This window comes from Physella acuta, unplaced genomic scaffold (genome assembly GCF_028476545.2).
Source record: "Physella acuta isolate Inbredline_101_S28 unplaced genomic scaffold, ASM2847654v3 ptg001661l, whole genome shotgun sequence".
Classification (NCBI taxonomy): domain Eukaryota; kingdom Metazoa; phylum Mollusca; class Gastropoda; family Physidae; genus Physella; species Physella acuta.
Genome location: NW_026733174.1, coordinates 245,764 through 252,420, shown reverse-complemented (window position 1 = coordinate 252,420; position 6,657 = coordinate 245,764).

Sequence of the window (6,657 nt, the reverse complement as noted above, 5' to 3'; positions counted from 1 at the left end):
TGTACTGCTCTGCTCATTTTACGTGTAGTTTTTATGCATAATGGGTCTTTCATAAATAACATAAAGCAATAACCTATTTTAAACTTTCGAGTGCTACCCCGCAAGCCTCGAGTTTAATTTTGAAATCGAGTCTGTATGACGTCACTTAAAGTTCACCCCAGTCTAGATGGGTACCTGACTCACGTTAGGGAAAGTAAAGTTGGCTAGCATTGTACTGACCACACCATCCTTTTAATGACGTGGTCACAAAAACAGATGCACTCTACTTCATCGGCCCTATCGATCGTCAGGTCCGAAGAGGGGTAATTTTACTTGTTTTAATTACCCCCCTCTCTCTCTACCACGAAGCACATCATCTAAAAATTTTAACCCCCCCCCCCCCTTACCTTCTCCCTATCCCCCAGGTTTATGGCATCAACTGTAGAGGACTTTTTGTATTTTTTTTTTAACTTAGGTATAATATTTTGACGACAGAAGCCTGTGGTTGTATATAACACATTTAATTGGGTCTAACTACATCATGATGGTAATACCAGAGAGGGCGGAAGGAAGTGCACAAGGGACATCACTCAAGATAACAATATTATAAATATAACTAATACAGAAGAGTGAGTTCCCTTGACCTCACAATTATTTCAATCTATTACATCCCTTTACCCTTAGAACACAATAACACATCTCTCAATAGAACAATTGATAGTATCCTAAAATCACCAATTATATTGTAACATGAACATTATGGTAGATTACATCCTTACAAACAATGCACAATATGCCACAACATAATCAAGATACAAAACAATGATGTCAAAGTCCTTTTGACCTTTAAAATCATAGGTCTAACTTATTTGGGACTTTGATTGTCCTGCTTGACCTTCTCAGTGGCTTTTGATTTGGTGACTCAAGATTCTGACCATCTGGATTCTCTATCTCAGGAGGTCTAGGATTTAAATCATTAACTCCAGAATTTACATTTTCTGACTCCAGACAACTTGGTTCACTCATATCAACAGAACTTGGTTGTTGAACAAACTGAGTTGGTGTGAACTGTTCAGATTTGGTGGGATTGATAGATTCACACTTATTATCTGCACAAGTTATTTTTAACTTTATAAGGCACAGGTCCTGTACATTGAACAATTTGACCTGGTATCCATTTTTCCTTTCTCCCATAATTTCTTAGATACACATTCTTATTAACACCAAATTCTCTTTCAATGCATGAGTTGTCATGATTTAATGGAACTATTTTTGAATTGGCATCTGAAAGTATTAAATGGCAAAAAATCTTTTTTTTTTTTTCTTTTGATGTTACCCTTTTAGTTTCTGTAAGTGCTAATGATGTTAGCAAAGTTGTTTGATGATCACATTCCTTCTTACTAATGTATTCTCTTTAAAACATTTGAAATTGCCATATCACCATAATCATTTATTAAGTTACAAATACTTTGTTTAGGCAACTCTAACTGATAATGGACTGCATCTTCTCCATCTTTTATATTATCTTCACAAAGGGTTTTTATTTCTTATTTAATATGGCTTTAAGTCATCATTCACAGACTCTTCAGGCCAACCATTCTTACAGTGCTCATATACTTTTATTAAGCACTCATCTTTTTGTGTTTCTCTTTTAATATCATTCACATTTATATTGGAGTTATCCATGATAGTGAAGAGAACAAATACATCTTCTGGTACATAGCTCAGGCTTTGGTTTTTTAAAGGTAATCTACTAAGACTATCTGCACTATTCTCAGATCCAGGTTGGTATCTCAATTCATAATTGTATGCAGTTAGTGTGATAGCCCATCTTTGAATTCTTGGTGAGGCATGCTCAGGTAGGGTTTTGTTTTCTCCGAATAAACCTAGCAATGGTTTATGATCTGTAAAGATGGTGAACTTCATACCAAACAGAAACTTATGAAATTTCTTAACACCAAAAATGATGCCTAAGCCTTCCCTATCTAACTGAGAATAATTTTTCTCAGCCTGGTTCAAAGATCTACTGGCAAAAGCAATGGGTCTGTCACCCTTCTCATCCATGTGGGACAAGACTGCTCCTACACCATCTGGTGAAGCATCACATGTTAATATAAGTCTTTTCCCTGGGTCATAGTGAGTTAGTAAGGTGTCAGCAGACAAAGCCTCTTTTGCTGTATTAAAAGCAGCTTCTTGTTGTTTACCCCAGTGCCAAGTTGCATTTTTCTGCAGCAGCTTGTACAGTGGTGATAGTTTACCAGACAGATTCCCTATGAACTTTGCATAGTAATTTATCAAGCCCAAAAAAGCTCTTAGTTGTTGGGTATTTTCAGGTTTGGGTGCTTCTTTAATGGCTTTTGTTTTCTCAGGTTGAGGTCTGATACCTTGCTTGCTTAATATATAACCAAGAAAACTAATTTCTGTCAGCATGAATTGACATTTATCTTTGTTTATCTTTAAACCTTTTTCACCAACAATTTTCAATACTTTATCAAGTGTTTTAAGATGTTCAGTGTCATTCTTACCAGTTATGTACACATTGTCAAAGTACACACAAACATTTGGAATGTCCTTAAAAATACTGTCCATGACAGCTTGGAAAATTCCAGGGCTGGATGATATGCCAAAACATAATCTTTCATATTGGTAGAGTCCTTTATGTGTGTTTATTGTCGTATAGACTTTTGAATCTGGATGCAGTTCTAGTTGAGTGTAAGCATGACTAAAGTCTAATTCAGTGAATTTGTCTCCTCCTGCCAAATTCAAAGAAATTTCCTCAATGTTAGGAATAGGGTACCTATTTAGCTCTATTTGCTTATTCAGTGTGGTTTTATAATCTCCACAAATTCTTATGGAACCATCCTTCTTTAACACTGGCACAATGGGTGTCGCCCAATCGGAATAGTCTACCTTCTTTATAATGCCATTAGATTCCAATCTACTTAGCTCATTTTCAATTTTGTTCCTCATTGCATAAGGTGGAACTCTAGCTTTGCAGTATCTTGGATTTGTATCTTTAATGCTTAACTTCACTGTTCTATCATTTAGTAAACCTGAATTACCAAAAACACATTTATTTTCAGATATAACTTTATCTAGTGAAGTAAGACTAGATTCTTTTACATTCTTCAATGAACAAATACTCTCCCAATTTAACTTAAGATCACTTAACCAGTTCCTACCTAGTAATGGCGGTCCATTTCCTTCAACCACAAGAAGAGGAAGTTTAACACTTTGACCATTATAACTTACATGAACCATACACTCTCCTATTACCGGAACATTGTCACCAGTGTATGTTGTTAGACACTTGTGACATGGCTGTAGAGGCACTGATCCTCCTATGACAGCGTCAAAATCTTTCTTTGTTATGACTGTTAGAGATGCTCCAGTGTCAAGTTGGAAGCTGATGCTCTTACCGTTGATATTAACTGGTACATTGATGGGAGCATGACTTTCTGATTTCACAGGGAACAGGTTGAACTCCGGCTGCGAATCAGTTTGAGCATTTTCACTGGTAGAGTGGTTCATTGGTTGGGTTAGGTAGTCTTGGTGAGAGTTAACATAGTGCTGCCTTTGGTTGCGGTACTGTCTTGACTGGCTAGATTTAGCAACAGACGAAGACTTTGCAAAGCAGGCCTTGGCAATGTGACCTTGCTTACTGCACTTATAACAAGTTGCAGACTTGAACTTGCACCGATGAGATGCATGGGGACCTTTGCATCGATGACATTTTTGATAATTATTACTAGATTTAGATCTAGGATTTGAACGAGCAGGCTGTTTAGCATAAGTTGGAATGCTCTGATGGGGTTGATGTTTATTGACTAACCTGCTGTTTACTGCATGGATCTCTGAAGGTGCTAAAGATCTCGCCGCATCTGATGACTGCTGGAATGACATTGCAAGTTGTATTGCTTTTTCCAATTTTAGATCTGACTCGAGCAGCAACTTTCTTTGAATATCAGGGCTGTTTACACCTGTCACAAACTTTTCACATAGTCTGTCAGACAGCGTTTCTCCGAATTCACAAAATTCACTTAAATGACGTAAAGCAGCAACATATTCTGATATTGACTCGTTTGGTTGACGAGTCCTACTGTCAAATCTAGCTCTACATAAAAACTTTGATGGGGTAGGCGCATGGTGGTCTGTTAGCAATTTGCTCAGCTCGTTAAAGCTCTTGGTAGTTAGACTAGCTGGTGCGCATAAGTCTTTTAGTAGCCTAAATTGTTGAGGCCCTATGACTGTTAACAAAATAGCTCTCTTTTTGGCTTCTATCGTCACGTCGTTAGCTTCTAGGTAAAAGCTTAACCTCTCTAGGTAATCTTGAATGATTTCATCATTCGCATCAAATTCTTTTATTTGGCCATACAGCGCCATAATTCTAGAAATAATTAGCTAATAAGCTCTAGCAAACCTCTTTTTTGCGTAAGTAGGTGCTCTTTCTAGTAGATGTTTATCCTTCGTCGCCAGTTATAATATTTTGACGACAGAAGCCTGTGGTTGTATATAACACATTTAATTGGGTCTAACTACATCATGATGGTAATACCAGAGAGGGCGGAAGGAAGTGCACAAGGGACATCACTCAAGATAACAATATTATAAATATAACTAATACAGAAGAGTGAGTTCCCTTGACCTCACAATTATTTCAATCTATTACATTAGGGTTTTTTAAATGTCAACAGGATTAACCATCAATCATTGTACCTACACGACACTGTATAACTGTGGCATTTCGTAACCTATACCCTCAATTAGCTTATCTCCAACCTTGTGTATTAATTGTTAACAAAACGTAATCGCTCTGTTGATTAAATAAAGACGTGTTATATTGAAAGGCTGTATTGATTCTTTTCACAACATCTAGCTATACGCCACTGTGTCTATCACACGTTTAAGTTTAAACACTCAAAAACTGTTAGTTTTAGTATATATATATATATATAAATATATATATATATATATATATATATATATATATATATATATATATATATATATATATATATATATATATATATATATATATATATATATCAGGAGCCCCCAATGTTACAAATCAGGAGATCCGCCCAAAGTTAATCCGCCCCTGGTAGTAGAGTTTAAGTCGGCCCCGTATAGATTTCATAGAAGGTTGAGCTGACATAGATGAGCCGTTAACAACATGAATGACGTTCTTTGTTTGAGTCTGACTGGCAAAAACAAAATGAGTAGCATATGGCGTGACGTGGCGCCATAAGGCAATCTTGTATAGCCAATAGTTTAAGTAATGACCTTGCTAAAGTCCACCAATATAAGTTTTCAAATAGATGAAGAGTAAATAGGCCTAGCTAGGGTTAGACCTAATGTTTTTTGAATGCTTTAACCAATTTGAATGTCAAGAACAAGCCTACACGCTCTCGCCCTGTTGCTTAAGGGAGAGCTCGCTATCCTTTATGTAAACAATGACCGAACAGGCGGCGATAACAGCTGCTCTTAAACAATGGCGTAAGCAGGATTTTTTCATTGGAAGAAGGATTTTCGAAATATAGCCATTTTATATATATATATATATATATATATATATATATATATATATATATATATATATATATATATCTATATACATATACAAAATACAATCAAAACCACTGCTGCTCACATGTTGAATGTAAAGAAGAGAAAAAAAATACTCTGACGAAATTGGATCCGAACCCGTAGCTATTGCTTCGTAAGACGATGCTGTGAGGTTTGCTTTTTGAACGAATCCGAGAACAGAGAAGCTTTTGCATCAAACCAGGCTCTCTTCACATTGAGAACACGATAACTTCGCAAACTTTTCACAGCTATACGACCGTGTAAACTGTAAGTAAGATGATGGAAGATGTTTCTGAAATCAAAGACATTTCTGTACTCGTGGAACGGAAACAAGCAATGTCCACACAATTAGATGAGCTTACAACAGAGGCGTAGCGATGCGGAAGGGGGGGGGGGGGGCAGGGGGGGGGGCACATGTCCCCGGGCGCCGACCTTAGGGGGCGCCAAAATGGGTTGGAAAAAGTAATTGAAAGTTTGAAGGGGGGTGCAAATCGAAAGTTTGAGGGGGGGGGTGGAAATCCAAAGTTTGAGGGGGGTACAAATCGTAAGTTTGAAGGGGGTGCAAATCGAAAGTTTGTCCCCGGGCGCCGGAAGGGTCTCTACGCCTCTGGCTTACAAGGTCTCGACACATACTTCTCTACAATTGAGCCATATCCAACATGGGTGAGACAGCCGTTCACATTTAGTGTTGAGACAATAGATTTCAATGATAAATTCCACGAAGAATACATTGAAAAATTTTCAATAAAATTCAGCAGAGCAAGGTTCAACAGCATTTCTCGCAACGTTTTGCAGCGATTACGTTCAAACTTTTCAGATATGTTCAACTTCGATGACAATAAAAGTCTATCTATTTTTTAAATGTAATTAGGCCTATATGTTTAATAAGTCATTTTAAATGCACTGAAGAAAATAAGAAAATAAAACAAATTTGCTTTCTTTCATAAAAGCCTTGGTCGCTCATGAGATGTTTTCGATATTTTAGCAACAAATGCTTTTACGATAGAAAGCAAATTAGTTTTATTTTCTTGTTTTTAGTTCATTTAAAAGAAAGTTGTTTTAAAGGTTTTTTTTTTATATTTGTTTTAAGTT